Raw genomic sequence first — 19,617 nt, 5'->3', positions numbered from 1 at the left:
TCATTTAGTTCTTTTCTTGGCAGTCTGCCCAGAGAGGAGGAAAGGGTTGCTATGACGACTCAGGCAACTTACACTGACTGAAATGACTTCTGTAATAGAAAAGTCCCGCTGTAGTTCTAAATCGGCTTTTTATCAGCTCAAATCGGCCGATGCCGATTATTTAAAAAACGGCAAATATCGGCCGATATATCGGCCGGCCGATATATCGGTCGACCTCTACACCCGGACACCTTGAATCCTCAGTTACTGCGCCTCGGACCAGCCGGGTCCGAGACTCGGGAACAGACGGATCCCTACTCCAGACCAGACGGGTCTATCAGGGGCCTTCCACAGGAACATGTTGCGGAGTGTCAAACACTCCGTGACCGGGACCCCTCACGGGGCTACCCCGGTCCTGGAACCAGAACAGACCCCTCGCAAACTCCTCTCCCCAAAACACGTGACCCACACCTCTTAAGTACCCCTTCCCAGACTCCTCAGCGGGCCCCAGCACTCCTACTGATTGGTTCCGAGAAGGCTGATACCTAAACATCCAACCAGACCTGGTTCTAGCCTGCCATGTGCAGCTCACCGTGCACGTGACCAGGCAGAACTTCCAAGCACAACCTGGCCAGACTGGTTTAAGGCCTACCTACACAATTAGCCATCAGAACCCCTACTGTCCTGAGGCAAAAACTAAATTTACATGCGTATGACATTCTGTCCAAAATGTCATCCGCTACATATAATACAATATATACAACAAACGTGGAGCACAGATCAACAAGGTAAAACTGAAGGTGCAAGTAACAGTCAGAAAAGGGAACCAGGACTGGAATAAGGAACAAGGGGAAGCAGAAAAGAGGAAGAAGGGTACTGGATACAGGTACAGAGCAGGAGCAAGATCAGGTACTCACACTAGCACTCTGAATCCAGCCCAAGAACCAGTTTAGCTTCTTGGGCTGGATCATTGGTGTAGTGTGAATACTCTGAACCATGTCCAGGACCCATTAATCGAACCATGCCCGGAACCACCTGGAACAAGTGGTCCCAAGTGCGCTTCTGAATTTTCTGCTCAGATTGCTGCGGGGCATCTAACTGGAAATGGTAGTGGGTACTCACTTCTTCCTCCACCCCAATAAGTGCCAAATGTGTCAGTGGAAGGGGGGATGCAAACTAGTGGAATTTCCACGAATTTCCACGAATTTCCACGTTCTGCTTTAAGCTGCCTATAGACACTAGAGATCACAAGGGTGTGCAGGCATGATTGACTGCTATAAGGCATGTGCAGCACTAACCCTAAACGCAATAATTCCTGTTTAGCTATCATAAGAGAAGAAGGAAGCTCCCTCAGTTCACTTTATGGACCTTCTAGACTGTAGTTTGCTGCCCAATCCAACTCTGATATATTATGGGTATCCTAAGAAACTAGCATGTTATTCAATTCACTTTCAGCTATATCAATTTTGGGTGGAATTGGCCTTTACAGTCTCACCTTCCGGTATAGTAAGAATGGCAATTTGAACCCTGTACAGGGAGTAGGACAATATACTTTAGTAGTAGATTCTTTGTTATAATGCTTCAAGTGCCTTTTGCATTGTATTGGTGCAGTAAGTGACAGCAACAACTTTCACATTATCTTTGTTCTGGTGGGTTTGCGGAGCAATACCGTGACTTAGTGGCTCCCAACAATAAGATTATAGTTCAGGCCCTGACAGGACTTAGAGCCCTCCCCAGCAAACTGATGTTTGGCTGCCATAGAATCAGATTAACAGAGAGAAGTTACTTTTGGTGCATTTCAGGAAGAATGTACTTGGGGCATAGGTGGCAGAGGGACTCAGCCAACCCAGTTTTTTTGTTTTGTCAAAGCCTAATAATCACTCAGAGCTGAACCAGATTTTGCATCAACCTCAATGTGCTGCAGGTACTCTCTAAAATTTACATTTTCTGACTGCTGACACAGCTTTTTACAAAATGTTTGGAGTTTTTACTGTGCTGAAGTCTATTATTGTGTTGAGAGTTATTGATGTGCTGGGAGGCATTAATGAGTTTAAGATTAATACTTGCTGGGAGTTATTGTTGGGCCTAACACTTTGTGGGGGATATCATTACCGGCGCCAATGCAGCTTATTTACATCTACTCCCTCCCTTCAGTGTACCCCAGGCCCTATTTTGCCCAAACAAAGGGGAAAAGATGACACACTACAAGCCACCTACACTGTACTGTGAGTGGCAGTCTACTTGTGCCATATTATCCTCCTGCAAGTTGCCAAAACTTTTTTTTTAGTTTTTGATGGATTAGGAAGTGGTTAAGACCCCATCGTTTTTTTGCTTCCATTTCCCATTGGGGAGGTTTTTCTTCATATCTCATTCAGGCTAGTAGCCAATAGCTTTGATGTAGGAATTTGATCTGAGCATGCGTGGCACTTTGTCCGATCAAAATTCTCTACACATGATCGGAGTATGTCCGATCGAACCAGTTGGTCGGGAAATATTTCCAACAAGTTGGAAAATTGGGTCCGACGGATATTCCGACGGAATCAGTCCGATGCATACCACACACAGTCGGATTATCCGACAACACGGTCCGATAGGACACATTCCGACGGATTCTCCGACCGTGTGTACAAGGCTTTAGATAGTTGACATCAGAACAGGTTTCACAATAGAACAATTTCACCTCACCTCCTGTTCCTATGACAAGTCAAAAATATTGCATTTCCCATCACTTTGTGTACCAGAGACAGTGATAACCAGGGCCAATAGTGAGGTTGGATCTTCCAAAGGAGGACAAAGCCAGTAACGAAATACAAACAAAGGTTCTAATCTCTAAATATTCTGTACAGATCTATAAAAAGTTTTGGCTTTGCATACACTTTAAAGAAACTGATATCAAAATAAATCCAATTACATACAGTAGCTGTATTTAAACATTTATTTAAAGTGGTTCTGTAGGCTAGACATTTAGTACCTTAATATGTCCCCTGCATTAAGGTAAAAAAATGTGTCCCTAGTTGTACCACCTCCTCCCCTCTCTTTATATTTACCTGAGTCCTATCTCAATCCAGCGATGTGCCCATCTGCAGAGGCTCTGGTCCCTCTCTTCCTCATAGGCTCACAGACAGCAGCTGCTGTCAATCAAATCCTGTAAAGAGGGAGCAGGGCTGAGCCACGCTGTGTGTGTCAATGGATGCAAACAGCCTGGCTTGAGATCAAGCCCACAGGTGTGCAACCATAGGAATCGGCTTCCTACGGAGGCACACAGAGAAAAAGAGCAGCCAAGAGCGCCTGGTGGTGGACCCCAGAAAAGGAGGTTCCAGGCTGTTCTGTGCAAAAGCATTGCACAGAGCAGTGAGTATACCATGTATAATATTTTGATTAACAAAATACCCTTTACTTTACTTTAAAATTTACTAATATTTTTTAATTATTAGGTCCCTTTCACATGGCTGGTCCTGTGGACCTGAGTAAATGATCTATAGATGCCTATGGCCAGGCAGGTGTAACTGCACGTGTGCCTGTTTACACCCGTCTAAATCCGAGTCTGATCAGGTCCGCTACAAAAAATGGCAAAGGACCCCATCCTTTTCCATTCTGGCACACCAGATCAGAGGTAGCCAGTGGAAAAGGGACAGAGGAGTCCATTAATACTGGCCATAGAGCTGACAGGTACCCTCATGTCCTGCTCTGCTCCGATCAGCAAAGGATCAGCTCACAGATCCCCTGTTAATCAGAGCGGAATTCAACCCGTGTGAATGGCGCTATGACTATATCTGTCCGGTTTTTAGTACATATATTTATACATTTATTGTGTTTAAATTGAGATTCAAGTATGCTGAATTGATATTACACCCACATTTTTTAATAGCGGTATTCTAACTTTATTTTTATGTAATTAAATTGTAATTTAGATGCATTTAAATTAATCTATGCTTTGCCCATAGTTGGCACAACAACTGGTTATTTTATGGCCATCATAACAAGTATGTTGTACTTTCCTTACTAATGCTCTTCCTCCACCCTTATCCATCACTGGAGTCTAGAAAAAAACGATGACTTCTAGGTATGGGGAAACGTCATGGCCCCATCTCACAGAATATAGTGCTTAGTGCCAGATCGCTGTCACATGGGGCCAGAAGGGAAGGGGGAATGCAAGGGGATGCAAAACCCTCTGTATGCTTTTACTTTCTTTGAAGATAAAACGTACAGAGTAGATTCCAGGGGCTCTCATAGTAGATTGAGAGGCAGGGGCAAGCAGGAAAGGGAAGTACAGGCATACCCCACTTTTAAGTACACAGTGGGGTTTATTTACTAAAGCTGGAAAGTGCAAAATCAGGCTCCCTTCTGCATATCAAACCAACGAGCTTCTAACCCCAAGTTGTTCAATTAAGCTTTGGTAATAAAACCTGGAAGCTCATTGGTTTCTATGCAGAAGTGAGCCTGATTTTGCACTTTCCAGCTTTAGTAATTAAGCCCCATTGTGTACTTAAAAGTGGGGTATGCCTGTATGGGATGTTTATTGTGTCCACTATATTGTACAGAGTCACTTTATTTGAATAAGGGACTAGTATTATACAGTATAGTGTGGAGTTTATAATACATTTTATTCTACCTCTTACAATGGAATTAAATTGTACTCATTAGAATGGGGAACTAGAAAATGGATCATTAGAAAAAAATAAGCTAAAATATCTTTTTCTACACCATTGGTTTTTCTTAGGCACTACATGTTACTTAAAGCGGGATTCCACCCTAAAGTGGAACCTCCACTGATCGGATCCCTCCCCCCCTCCGGTGTCACAATTGACACCTTTCAGGGGGGAGGGGGGTGGAGATACCTGTCAAAGACAGGTATTTACACCCACTTCTGGGCATAGACTCCCGTGGGAGTCTACGCCATTTCCTGCCCTGCCGCGCTGTCTGCTGGGACACACACGGGTCCCAGTGACAGCACGGAGATTTCCTATTGCGCTGCGCGACTCGCGCATGCGCAGTAGGGAACCAGAAAGTGAAGCCGATTCGCTTCACTTCCTGATTCCCTCACCTAGAATGGTGGCGGCAGCAGCCGAGAGCCGAGCGATCGATCGGCCTCGGCTGCCGGCATCGCTGGAACCCGGGACAGGTGAGTGCCCATTTATTAAAAGTCAGCAGCTGTAGTATTTATAGCTGCTGGCTTTTAATATTTTTTTTTTTGGTGGAATCCCTCTTTAAAGTATACCTGTCACAAACTTGCATGATTCAGATCTGGATTGTCTACATCTGTAGCAGATTTACTTGAACACAAGACAATTGTATTTAAGCCTTACATAGAAATGCAGTCAGTTTTCTGAAATGCTGTGTACTGTACACAAACAATCCATAAAACTAGTTTTAGAGCACTGAGGCCTGACTAATATTTTTTCACTAACTCTCAAAAGAGTATGTTCCAAAGGATAAGAGATGTAATTTAATTGCAGTTAAAAGTGCAGTACAGTGACAAACTATGTTATTCTTTGCAAAATGTAAAGATAATGTTACAGAATACACCAGCTTCATTTTGGCAGCAACATAGTATATTCAAGCATGACTAGGTAATGGCTTTAAGAAATACAGCACTTCCCACTAGTGGCGAGAGACCTCTGTGCACATATGCTTTTCCTTTGTTCAGATTAACAGAACGCATTGAGGAGTCTTCATGCTGCATCTTTATAAAGTATACCTTAGATGCAATAGGAAAAAAGCTAAAAGCTCATTCACGGCAAAGAATAAAGTCATATACAGAGGTCTCCAAGATAATATTTGTTTCCATTAGTAGCAATTAGCATGCTTTCAAGAATAAAAGCTGCAATTCATTCATTAGTGAAAGGAAGAATACCCATGAGCTCTAAAATGGAGTGCTCTACATGTGCCAAACAGTCCCTATCACTGGTATTGAAAAGTGTACAGTTCAATACACATAGGTTCTCAGCAAAGTGCTAATGTCACGCTCAGCCAACTGTTAAATGAATGCAAGATGCAGCTCTAGTTTTCTTTGGCGATGCTGCCCCTATGCCCCTCATCGCCTCCTTATGGCAATTTTTTGTTGCAGGAAGGCTAAAACTTGGGGTAAAGTGCATGCCTTATTATGTAAGTGCTGTGTGTGTGTGTGTGTGTGTGTGTGTGTGTGGGGGGGGGGGGGTGAAAAGCAATCATGCATATTTCACCTAAATTGCACATTTTACTCGTCTCTAAGCCCTTGTACACACGGTCGGAGATTTCGACAACCAAATCCGTTGGATTTTGTCCGTCGGATCTTGTCCGAAACTGTTGCATACACACGGTCGGGCTAAGTTGTCGAAAAATCCGATCATTCAGAACGTGATGACGTAATTTCGTTACGATGGGACTACGTTCAGGCTAGTAGCCAATAGCGTTGATGTAGGAATTTGATCTGAGAATGCATGGCACTTGGTCTGATCAAAATTCTCTACACATGATCGGAGTATGTCCGATCGAACCAGTTGGTCGGAAAATATTTCCAACAAGTTGGAAAATTGGGTCCGACGGATATTCCGACGGAATCAGTCCGATGCATACCACACACAGTCGGATTATCCGACAACACGGTCCGATAGGACACATTCCGATGGATTCTCCGACCGTGTGTACAAGGGCTATTGCATGTCATAATTTAGGTAATCAGATTTGATAGTGTCAAGAGTAGTAATAATGTCAGCATTGGTTAACTTGATAATTCCAGCGCCAAATGTTTCTGTATACTGAACATGAATCATAATGTCCTCCAGCACTAAAAGTCAGGAAGAACGCCTGTTCAGTATGACTGAAGAGCAGATATAGGTTTAAAATCAGAAGAAGTTGAACTCACTAAATATAGCCAGTTATAAATTTGACTTTTGCCTTGCAATGAAAGATTAACCTCCCTGGCGGTACGATTATTTCGGATTTTAGGTGCTAAAAGCGGTACCATTATTTTGCATGAAAATTTGGCGTTTTATATTGTAGTCCTGCAATTCTTAGGAATAACTCTCTTAAATCTGTCCAAACTAGAGTCTAGCAGACATCCCGGGTATGATAAAGTTTGAAAAATTAAATCATAAATTATAATATAATAAATAATTATAAATAATTGTACCAAATAATAATATAACAATAATAAAAATTATTCAATAATGCAATCAAATCAAAAACACTGAAATTTGCTCAGTTGCAGAATTGTCACTGTCATTACTTTTCAGTATTTGATGACGGATCTCCCCACAAATCGCTATCGCTCAATTCTGCGAGTGATTCTAATTTATTATCGCTGTTTTCTAGCTGGTCTAAAATCATTTTTGATGTAAAGTGACAGTTTTGGTTGCTATGGGCAATCTCCAGTTTCCAGGCATAAAGAACAGTTTTTATTACATAAAACTGCATGCAGGACACTGGGCAGACCACTAGGGACAACGGGGATGTGAAATATTTACATACAGCAATGTAATCTGTAAGATTACATTATACTGTATGTTTACTGTTTGTTTCACTTTTTGAATTTGGCGCCGATCTCCGTGCCCGTGCGTCGCAACGCTCGCAGGGCACGGAGATCGGCGATGTAATGCATCGAGCGAGACACGGCTCGCTCGTACAGCGGGGAGACAACGCTGGATCCGAGGGAGAAGGTAAGTAAACATCCTCCTGGATCCAGCGATGCAGTCCCGAGTCTGACTCGGGGATACCGCTCTTGGTATAAAAAATCCACCCCGAGTCAGATTCGGGAATCCGTCAGGGGGGTTAATTAGTATACAGTTCAGTATCTGACACTCTAAAAACGTGTCTCTCTCCATCCTGTCTACCATTTTAAACAATCTATTATCAAATATATTTTTCATGTAAAGTACATACAGTAAATGCTAAATAAAAATGAAAGGTAACAAGGCATGTATTACCTCTCATAGAGATCCAGTATCCCCTTTGACAATTCCGTCATTTTCTTTTCTGTCCAGAAGGCCAGGACAATCTTTGTTCAGACATTATTGATGATCTGCATCAACTTCCCGAACCAAGATAATGGCACAGAGATGATACAATCATATACAGTATATTCCGACCTTAAAGTACACACTACCTCAGATCCTACTTTCGTACTCTCTACCTCAGAGTCGCTTTAATACTACGGTATCCACAAACTTACAGTGCAGCTGAATTCTCTTGATTCTCTTGGGCATTTCCCTATACGCTAGGGCAGTGATGGCGAACCTTGGCACCCCAGATGTTTTGGAACTACATTTCCCATTAAGCTCAACTACACTACAGAGTGCATGAGCATCATGGGAAATGTATAGAGGATTAGCTAGAGGATTTTCAGCCTCCCATGCCCAAAGAGGGAGACTGAGAGGGGATGTGCTACTGGGATTATGGCTGGACTGAAAGTGTGTAGATGCACAGATCTTGGATCTTTGGATCTTGGAAATTGACGGTGTTTGTGGAAAATAGTTGATACTTGCACAGTCGGATCCAAGGTGGAAAGCATTGTGTGCTTTGTTTAAAGTGGTTCTAAAGACAGGACTTTCTTGATGGTAATACATTCCCTGCATTGTTAGTAAAGCACCCTCACCCCTGAAACCCCCTGCCTCCTTATACTTACCTGAGTCCTCATTCAATCCAGCGCTTTGCCCATCTTTAGCAGCTCTCTCTTCCCCAAATCCTGTGAGGAAGGAGCAGGGGGTGGGTCTGAGACATGCTGTGTACGTCAATAGTCGCTTCCTATGGTGGTGCACCAAGAAGAGACGGACTCTAGAACATTGGCGGCGAACTCCAGAAGAGGAGGTACAAGTCCGCTCTGTGCAATGCCATTGCACAGGGAAGGCAAGCATAGAGATTTTTTTTTTTTTTATGTAAGCTTTACAACCGTACAATGTGAGTTTTGCTGCACACCAGAGTTTGGCTGCACACCTCTACACACCAGCTGCTAGTAGCTCAGTGTGATAAGAGATCAGCCCCTTCAGCAGCCTATCACCTTGTGACTTGCAGCAAAGTTACATTGTTCTAGTCCTATCTTGGTAATTGTGGGGTCCTCCAAGGATCTGTCCTGGGACCAATTCTGTTTACTTTATTTATAAACAATATGGGATAACCAGTTCAATCTCAGTCATTGTGATACAAAGTTAAGCAGTGCAATAACTTCTGCGCAGGATGTGGAAACCTTACAAGAAGAATTGAATAAAATAACGTGGTGGGCAACTACATTGCAAATTAGGTTTAATGTTGAAAAACGGAAAGTAATGCATTTGGGTGCTAAAAATACGAGCGCAAGTTACTCCCAGGGGGAGAACCTCTGGGGGAATCTAGGATGGAAAAGGACCTGCAAGTCCTAGTAGATGACAGACTCAGCAATGGCATTCAATGCCAGGCTGCTACAAGAAAAGCCAACAGAGTATTGTCATGTATTAAAATGGGGATTAACTCCAGAGATAAAACGCTAATTCTCCCACGCTACAAGACTCTGGTCCGTCCGCATCTGAGTATGATGTCCAGTTCTTGGCACCAGTCCTCGGGAAGGATGTGCTGGAGAGAGTCCAGAGGAGGGCAGCAAAGCTAATTAAGGGACTAGACCAGTGATTCTCAACCAAGGTTCCTCCAGAGGTTGCTAGGGGTTCCTTCAGCATTGGGCCATTTCTGCCTCTTGGATAAGTTCCCACCGACACCATTGATCTTTTTAGCTATCTGTAAGGAGGTAATTCTTCCCAATGATCACAAGTGTAAGGACCATTCTTCCCACTGACCATCACACTAATATATCATGAGTTGTAGATTTCTCATTTTTAGCAGTTCTCCCCGAGACTAGAGAACTATTTCAAGGGTTCCTCTGTGTTGAAAAGGTTGAGAAAGGCTGGACTAGACGATCTCAGCTATGGGGAAAGACTACAGTCATGGAACTTATTCTCCCTGGAGGAGAGACGCTTGAGATGGGATATGATAGCAATGTATAAATATCATACTGTGACCCTAGCATAGGGAAAAAACTTTTTGGTGAAAGGGAATTCAAAAAGACACACGTCCATTCACTGAAATCGGAAGAGAAGAGGTTTAAAGAGGGATTGCACTAGAAACAAAAATATTAAAAGCCAGCAGCTATAAATACTACAGCTGCTGACTTTTAATAAATGGACACTCACCTGTCCCGGGGTCCAGCGATGTCGGCAGCCGAGGCAGCCATTCTCGGTGAGGGAATCAGGAAGTGAAGCATTGCGGCTTCACTTCCCGGGCCCCTACTGTGCATGCACGAGTCACGCAGCGCAATGGGAATGATCTGCGCTGTCTCTGGGACCCGTGTGTGTCCCAGCAGACAGCGTGCCGGGACAGGAAACGGCATAGACTCCCGTGGGAGTCTATGCCCGGAAGTGGGTGTAAATACCTGTCTTAGACAGGTATCTGCACCCCCCTCCCACCTGAAAGGTGCCAACTGTGACACCGGAGAGGGGGAGGGTTCCGATGAGCGGAAGTTCCACTTTAGGGTGGAACCCCGCTTTAACCTTAAACTGCATAGAGAGTTCTTTACTGTCAGAGCGGTTAGGATGTGGAATTCTCGTCCACAAGTAGTGGTATCAGCAGAGAACGTTGATAGTTTAAAAAAAACATTAGATGAGCACCTTAATGATCACAACATACAGGGATATACAATGTACTATTGATATAAACACTCACACACCACAGGTTGAACTGGATGGACTGGTGTTTTTTTCAGCCTTCCTAACTATGTAACCAAGTAACTATAATTGTGGGAGAGACAATCAAGGAAATGCTTTCTCCTGTCTGCAGCAAACAGATGACATCATCGCAGCCTAGACAAAGTCACTGACTGGGCTTCTTTTTAGAATTAAATGGTAGTGCTTTTTGAAAAATTATACTGTTGCTGTTCATTGTGACATATCAGTAATGCACTCATGCAGACTAGTAAGGTTATTGAAACGTACGCTTGAATACTGTCTGACAGCTTAGCTTACCCAAGGCTGTATTATCAACTGTATCATTCAAAGCAGAAGCTTTAGCTACGCCAAGGAACAAAAGAAAAAATCTCTCTATATATTAAGAGCAGCGAGGAAAATAAGGCTGTAATATAAAGTGAACAATTTTTGATGCAAAATACTTACAGTATCTCACAAAAGTGAGTACACCCCCCACATTGTTGTAAATCTTTTCTTCTATCTTTTCATGTGACAACACTGAAGAAATGTCACTTTGCTACAATGTAAAGTAGTGACTGTACAGCTTGTATAACAGTATAAATTTGCTGTCCCCTCAAAATAACTCAACACACAGCCATTAATGTCTAAACCACTGGCGACAAAAGTGAGTACACCCCTAAGTGAAAATGTCCAAATTGGGCCCAAAGTGTCAATATTTTGTGTGGCCACCATTATTTTCCAGCACTGCCTTAACCCTCTTGGGCATGGAGTTCACCAGAGCTTCACGGGGTACCACTGGACTCCTCCATGACAACATCACGGAGCTGGTGGATGTTAGAGACCTTGCGCTCCTTCACCTTCCATTTGAGGATGCCCCACAGATGCTCAATGGGGTTTAGGTCTGGAGACATGCTTGGCTAGTCATTCACTTTTACCCTCAGCTTCTTTCAAGCAAGGCAGTGGTCATCTTGGTGTGGAGGTGTGTTTGGGGTTGTTATCATGTTATCATGTGAGATAATGTATGTGAGTGCTTCAAATGTAAAATTCATTCTCTAATTCCAAAGTCATGTACTGTTTCCAGAATAGTGAATGAGAAGAGAGGGGGGAGTATAGTGGTGCTTGGAGGGAGACAGATGGTTGGGAAAGAGTTCTTAGATATGCTGGTTGTATTAGTTGTCCTTGTTTAGGCTTTCTTTCTTCTATTTTAAGCTGGTGATCCAGCAAGCAAGTCTGTTGTTATTCACAAGCTCAGGCTCCGCAGCAGAATGTATCAGTTTACATGGATGAGACAAACAATTAGTAGGGGAGATTAAAATGATCAGCTTTTATTTATTCATGTAAAATTCTTATCCCAAAAGGAAAAAAAAACAACTTTTTGCTGTAACTGATAAAGTGTGAGCTGGAGTTTGACTTCAATTTGTTAATGTATCTAAATCTGCTAATACATGTAGCACTACCCTCCCCACCCCCCAGACGGACAATGCTGCTGTCTGCTATGTTTCCGGTGCTCATTCATCTATACCACCTGAATGAACGCAACATACAGGGATATAAAATATAATACTGACATATAATCACACACATAGGTTGGACTTGTTTCTTTTTTCAACCTCACCTAATATGTAACTATGTAACTATGTGTTAATGGCCGGATCACCAAGTGAAAACAGAGGGGGGAAAGCCATAGAAAAAAAACTGATGCAGACACCCCATCTAATGATTGCTAAGCTACAAAATAAAATGGCCTTGGGTTTAATACTGCTTTAAAGTGGTTGTAAACCCTCCTCCACAACTTTATCCTATGTAAATCAGCATAAAAAACCCAAATGAACACTGCTTGTAGATATCTCCTTACTTGCTTAGTATTACTGTAATCCTTGTTGTTCTGTAGAATGAAGTCACTGAGCATGCCCAGATCTCCCCTGATTTACGTCACACTCTCTATGTGCTTATCTATCTGTTATCAGGACTTCCTACGGCACAACACTGAACTCTGCTAATCACTCAGAGCTTCCTCCTACACACCATGTGACCTCACATACAGTCTAAACTTGGCCATTACTGCAGTCTTATCAACTGAAGCTGATAAGTCTGACAAAGGCAAACATTAGACATCGGCACAAGTAAATACTATGAAATAAACAAGTCAGCTATGAACAGGGAAGCAGGGTTGCCATAGAAATGTTGGATTGAGAAGGAGGCTTGGTTAACAGTACAGGAAGTGCTCAATGCAAGGGCGGAAATGCACTCCACTGTGGACTCAGAAAACAATACTTAAGATGGCGCTGCCAAACCCCTGGAAACAAGTTTTTTTAAAGTTTCTTTAAACAGTAAGTAATATGCGATTTGGGCTGGATTACAGTGGCTATAGTCTTATAATTACTTATTATAATGGACTAAATGAAAAGAAGCATCAGAGTGGGAGAGTTTACTTCCTCTTTAAAAACAAGATTATTTTCAGAGAAAGTGGTGCCAATTTTCTATCACAGAATACAGTGGGGGTTATTTACGAAAGGCAAATCCACTTTGCACTAAAAGTGCACTTGGAAGTGCAGTCGCTCTAAATCTAAGGAGTAGATCTGAAATGAGGGGAAGCTCTGCTGATTTTATCATCCAACCAGGTGCAAGCTAAAATGCTGTTTTTTATTTTCTTTGCATGTCCCCCTCAGATCTACAGCAACTTTACTTCCAAGTGCAAAGTAGATTTCCCTTTAGTAAATAACCTCCAGTGTGTCCCTTTGAAATGTAAGTAATGCCAAGTGTGGGGTATTTTGTATCTTTTTTTTTTTTGTTATCAAAGTCCACTATATTTTTTCATTTGTAAACGCAAACTAATCATAATTTTCGGATGTCAAAAATGGGGTTGGTAACGAGCATAAAAATATACATTGACATTTCTAACCTTGGAGGTAAATAAATACACATTGAAATGATTGAGTGGCAGACGAGCGTGGTCAGCCGTCTGCACAGATTAAGAATTACAATGCGGTGGGCACGGTGACTTCCACAGAGTCCATTGTGTGACTTGTAATGCAATAGCCATAAGCAAAACATCAAAATGGTTTTTAGTACATTAAATTTGTTTCCTTCAATAAAAAAAAGCAGGCTGTCCACACGCAACAAGCCGTGTCTAGGGGAAAAAACAAAACAAAAAAACTAGAAGGCAGTGAGGATCTTGGTGGTTGCAGCTTGGCGGGGCTCTTTCATGTGTAGAGTATACAAACTGGATCTGTCCTTTTCTCAAATATTCCCCCAGAGGCGATCCGTATTATTCAAAGCCTAAGTGTGACTGGAGAATGATAAATACTATGTGACACAGAGGCGGCATGCCAGCTGGATATCTGCTGTGGTACAGTGTTTGCATTAAGCGACTTATATTTTAAGGTGCCATGTTAAACAACACAGGAGGGGTGACTGAATTCACCTAGTGACATATTGGTAAATAAAGGAGGTGATTTTAGTAGTTCCAAGTACCTGCAGGGGAATTCTGCCTTTCTAAGGTACATATAAAAGAGCGATTTTTCAAATACAGCATTCGAGTAACTCTGACAGCCGGTGCTCTCAGGCTGTTAGATTTAGCAGATTGAGAAAAAAAAGACATTACATTGAAGAGGGCTGTTATTTAAAAAAAAGCATTAAGTGGATTTACCATTAAAATGTACGTCTGATCCAAAGCAATAAGATACAAGGCAGCATTACCAAATCATATTAGAATTTTAAAATGAGGTAACTTTTTATTTTATTTTATTTTTTGCCATAAATCATGCTCCATTATTGTTGTGTGGGTGTTTCATATCACTGGAGGCTGCAGAGTCTATTGTTTTCCAATCAACCGTCTTGATAGACCTGCAATGAGACAACCGGATTAGAAAAGCACGGTCACTTGGCAGCACTACTAAGCAGGGTGCAGATCCCGCACATATAATGAATAAATAGAGCTGCCCCACGTTCAAATATCTTTTCAAGCCATTCATCAAAACAAAGTTTTATAAAAAATGAACCTGCATAAAGTTATCTACGTAAAGATAGCCTCTTTTGCGTTTAAAAAAAAAAAATAGTTCATCTTTAAAAATACAAATCTGGGCAATTTAACCTATACAATGAACAAAAAAAAAAAACATAATCAGAAGTAAAGGTAAAAAAAAAAAAAATTGCAACCTGCAAGGCAAAGGCATAATAAGCGAGTATGCATAGCATACTCGCTCATTATGAATAACTTACCTGAGAACGAAGCCCCCAAAGCGGTCCTCCTCCTTTATCTTCACCGCTGCCATATATCCTGGAGTGACTTCCAGGTCTCGCTGTTCCAGCGCTGTGATTCACCGGAGCCACGATGACTTCACTCCTGCACATGCACAGGGAGCCGACACAAGCGGCATATCACCGTGATCTGTGGCATGCTCAGTACGCCTGCGCGCCGCTGTCTACGGCGCATGCGCCGTAGACAGCGGTGCTTGTCTTTTTGTAAATATCTCCTAAACCGTATAGGTTTAGGAGATATTTCTTGGACCTACAGGTAAGCCTTAATCTAGGCTTACCTGTAGGTCAAAGTGGTTTGTAAGGCCTCATGCACACGGACGTTTTTACAGCCGCTTTTTTGAGCGTTTTTTGCGGCTTAAAAACGCCTGTCCATGTTAGTCTATGGCTTCATGCCCACCTGCAAATGGCATAGGCGTTTTTAAGCTGTAAAAAAAAACCCAGGACTAGTGCGTTCCGTGGCGCGGAGCTAGAGCTGTAAAAACGTGAATCGTGCAAAAACGCGCATAAACACGTAACATATTTTCTTTGTTTTCTGTGGCATTGTGGGAAATTTGGGAGTGCTATAACCAAGAGATTTGTTTCTTTAAAAAACGCTACTTAACGCTAAAGCCAAAAAACACGTTTTTAACGCCGATTTTTCCAGGCGTCGGAGCTAGCTTTGCAGCCAGTTTTTTAAAACGTCCATGTGCATGAGCACTAAGGGTTTACAACCACTTTAACTTCAGTGAGAATCAGGGATGAGTTTACAGCAGGGGTCTCAAACTGGTGGCCCTCCAGCTGTTGCAATGAGGCATTGCAAGGCTTATAGTTACAAGTATGACTCCCACAGACAGAGGCATGATGGGAGTTGTAGTTTCGCAAAAATAACTGGAGGGCCGCCAGTTTGAAATCCCTGGTTTACATTTTATTGCCCAGAGCCAACTTGCTTTTATGCCAAGTGACTGGGTAGCCTTAATAAGACAAAAGATCTGACATTATAGTCACATAAGACACCCCTAGAATGAGATTTAGGCAGAACGAAACAGTTTGCCCATTCTGTGTGTGTATATCAAGAACTGAGCTTCTTCAATCAGCAAAGCTCATGCTCCCCACAGTTTGAAGAGTCCTACCTATGATTTAGCAGGAAGTCTTTTAGACCTCTGCAGAGATATCTCTGCTCTCACACATAGGGCAATGGTCCTTCTCTACAGCATCCTGGATTTTCTACTCTACTTTTTGAAGAAAACAAACAAGACTTTAAACACCTATTGTTTGGAAATGGTTGTAAAGGCAGAAGCATTTTTACCTAACTGTATTTTATGTAGATCCAGCAATCTCCCTCCTCATTGGCTCAGATACAGCCAATTGAGGTGGAAAAGGGAGGTGGGACACACAGGTGCAAGCACGCATGAGTGCCCCTATAGCAAGCAGCCCGCTATGGGGGCACTCAATGAGGGGGAGGAGCCAGGAGCACCAGTGGGGGACCAGAGGAGAGGAGGAACAGAGCTGTTCTGTGCAAAACCATTGCACAGAGCAAGTAAGTATAATATGTTTGTTATTTTATCAAAAAAGACTTGAAAATTTACATTTTCTTTAAGACACCAGGAATTAATTTAGCTGACATAAACTGAGAGTTCAGTTGTACGTGAAAACTACCCCGAGATCAAAGTCCTTCACCCTTACCATCTGGACAGCAATGCAGTTTAGACATGTCCTCCCTCTCATTTGCCAACAATTCAAGCAATCACTCATGCTCTTTAAAGAAATCTGCGAACCCCAGCTCTTTGACATGCAAAATATATCAGCTTATTGAATCTCCCCCAGAATTATTTCCCATCATACCTCTAGAAATGTAAACTCACAGCAGGTGTTTCTATCATAATCTGTGAGAATTAACTTCTTCACAGTACCTGCTGCTAGTGAGGTCAGATAGCTGGTTTTAAAGACTCTTTTACTATTTGTTAAAGCGGGAGTCCCACGATGTCGGCACCTGAAGCCGATCTCTAGATCGTCTCTCGGGTCCTGCCGCCGCCTTCTTGGGTATGGGAATCAGGAAATGGAGCCTTTCGGCTTCATTTCCCGGTTCCCTACTGCGCATGCGCGAGTTGCGCTGCGCAATAAGGACGGTCCCCGCTGCCTCTGGGATCTGTGTGTTTCCCAGCAGGCAGCGGGGCACTTGCGGAAAGGGGCGGGCACTTGCGGAAAGGGGCGTAATCTATGCCCCTTTCCGCAGAGAGCTATCCCGGAAGTGGGTGCAGATACCTGTACTGTACAGGTATCTGCACCCCCCTCCCCCCTGAAAGGTGCCAATTGTGGCGCCGGAGGGGGGGAGGGTTCCGATGAGCGGAAGGTCCACTTTAGGGTGGACCTCCACTTTAAGAATATGTAAACACTTGATTGTTCCTAATATGGACACATGTGCACTACTTTGCTGCATTTTCAAGTGCCCCTTGATCTATAGCTTATGGGAAGCTGAGTTGTCCCTCAGTTGGGAGTATTCTGCAGCATTCCTGATCCATTAATGCCCTCTCCCCAAAAAGTACTACAAAACACTCTCTTCTCATCCACCTTCTTAATGCCACAAGTTCATTCATCTCCATGCTCTGGATACAATCTCTCCTCTTTGTCACCATGGGGGTTATTTACGAAAGGCAAATCCACTTTGCACTTCCAATAATGTGCAAGCTAAAATGCTGTTCTTTATCTTCCTTGCATGTCCCCCTCAGATCTACAGTGACTGCACTTTCAAGTGCACTTTCAGTGCAATTTCATGTGCACTTGTAGTGCAAAGTGGATTTGCCTTTAGTAAATAACCCCCTCTGTCTCTCCAAAAGCAATTCAATTTTTACCAAAGTGTGGGCAAGTCCGTTCATTTCAAAAGTACGGCGGTTAGTACCGTGTGTGGGCAGGTAGTTCGTTCGGAAAGTCTGGTGGACAGTCTGGCAGGTTTGTCCGTCCAGACTAAGTCCGCCGGATAGTCTGACACATGTGTACGCGGCATAAGGGTTTAGGAAGACTTGGTTCTTCTGGTTTGAAATTACACTCCCAGGACTATCCTCTCTCCTGTTCTCATTCTAAAAGCATAGTTAAGCTGGCTATAGTAGATTTTTTAACATTCATATGATCATTCATATCAGTAAATTTGATGCCACAATGAAAGTTGTTGGAAAATACTTAAAAAACATTTGCTTTTCAATCAGTTTTTGGAGTGGACTTTCCCAAATGAAACCACATTCATTGTTTGATAAAGAATTTCCATCCTGTTCCCTCAATATTTCTGTTGTCATTGCAGTTGAAAGCAAACATGGATTTCCGCACACATGTGCAAATCAAATGAACATTTCTAACAAAATTCTACTTACTCTATCTAGCTACTTAGAGTTACACACCAACCCAGACAGACTTTCTGAGATGCCTAGTGACATGGTGGCCAAACTGCAGGAGAGCTCCCCATCTTTGATCTTTTCCCACAACCTCTTTTTCTTTTTTAAATTTCCTCCTTTCTCGCCTCAATCCTCCCTCCATTCTTTTTACTGTGTTTTTGATTCTCTTCTTAACCTCCCTGGCGGTATTCCCAAGTCTGGCTCGGGGTGAAGATTTTATACCAAAAGCGGTAACCCCCAAGCCAAACTCGGGACTGCAACGCTAAATGCAGGGAGAGGTTACTTACCTTGTCCCCTGGATCCAGTGATGTCCCCTCCGCTGTACGAGCGAGCCGTGCTCCGCTCGATCTATCACGGAGCCGATCTCCGTTCCCTGCGAGCGTTGTGACGCACGGGGATGGAGAACGGCGCCAAATTCAAAAAGTGAAACACACACATTACATACAGTATAATGTAATCTTACAGATTACATTGCTGTATGTAATAATTTCACATCCCCTTTTGTCCCTAGTGTTCTGTCCAGTGTCCTGCATGCAGTTTTATAATATAAAAACTGTTCTTTATGCCTGGAAACTGGAGATTGTCCATAGCAACCAAAACTGTCCCTTTACATCAATAATGATTTTAGACCAGCTAGAAAACAGCAATAATAAATTAGAATCACTCGCAGAATTGAGTGATATCGATTTGTGGGGAGATCCGTCATCAAATACTGAAAAGTAATGACAGTGACAATTCTGCAACTGAGCAAATTTGAGTGTTTATGATTTGATTACATTATTGAATAATTTTTATTATTGTTATATTATTTGGTATAATTATTTATAGTTATTTATTATATTATAATTTATAATTACATTTTTCAAACTTTATCATACCCGGGATGTCTGCTAGACTCTGGTTTGGACAGATTTAAGTGAGTTATTCCTAAGAATTACAGGACTACAATATAAAACGCCAAATTTTCATGCAAAATAATTGTACCGCTTTCAGAACCTAAAATCTGAAATAATCGTACCACCAGGGAGGTTAATGAAAAAAATAAAAACAAATTGGCATCAAAGCATGCCAATCTTTTGAAAGATTAGGGGAGTATTCTACATCTGCCAACTTCTTATGGTCTAATCTAGGTATGGAGACTCCTAGGAAGCTGACTCAAAAACAGTTGAGAAACAGAGGTTGGTTTACTAAAACTGGAGAGTGCAAAATCTGGTGCAGCTCTGCAAAAAAAAAAAAAAAACACAATCAGCTTCCAGGTTTTTTTTTACCAAAGCCTAACTGAACAAGCTGAAGTTCGAAGATGATTGGCTACTATGCATAGCTGCACCAGATTTTGCACTCTCCCATTTTACTATATCAACCTCCTAGTGTTC

At 42.4% G+C, this 19,617-nt stretch overlaps 1 protein-coding gene across 1 annotated transcript in view; it reads left to right on the top strand.

Annotated features, from left to right (window-relative positions):
• Nucleotides 1–19,617, top strand: part of MAMLD1 (mastermind like domain containing 1) — a 341,549-nt gene that overhangs the window by 300,585 nt on the left and 21,347 nt on the right. The gene's annotated exons all lie outside the window — the stretch shown is intronic.

Source organism: Lithobates pipiens, unplaced genomic scaffold, assembly GCF_037356315.1.
Source record: "Lithobates pipiens isolate NorthernLeopardFrog02 unplaced genomic scaffold, aLitPip1_a1.2 Scaffold_1, whole genome shotgun sequence".
Lineage (NCBI taxonomy): Eukaryota > Metazoa > Chordata > Amphibia > Anura > Ranidae > Lithobates > Lithobates pipiens.
Note: the sequence above shows the minus strand (reverse complement) of the source record. Positions and strands in the feature narration are given on the sequence as shown.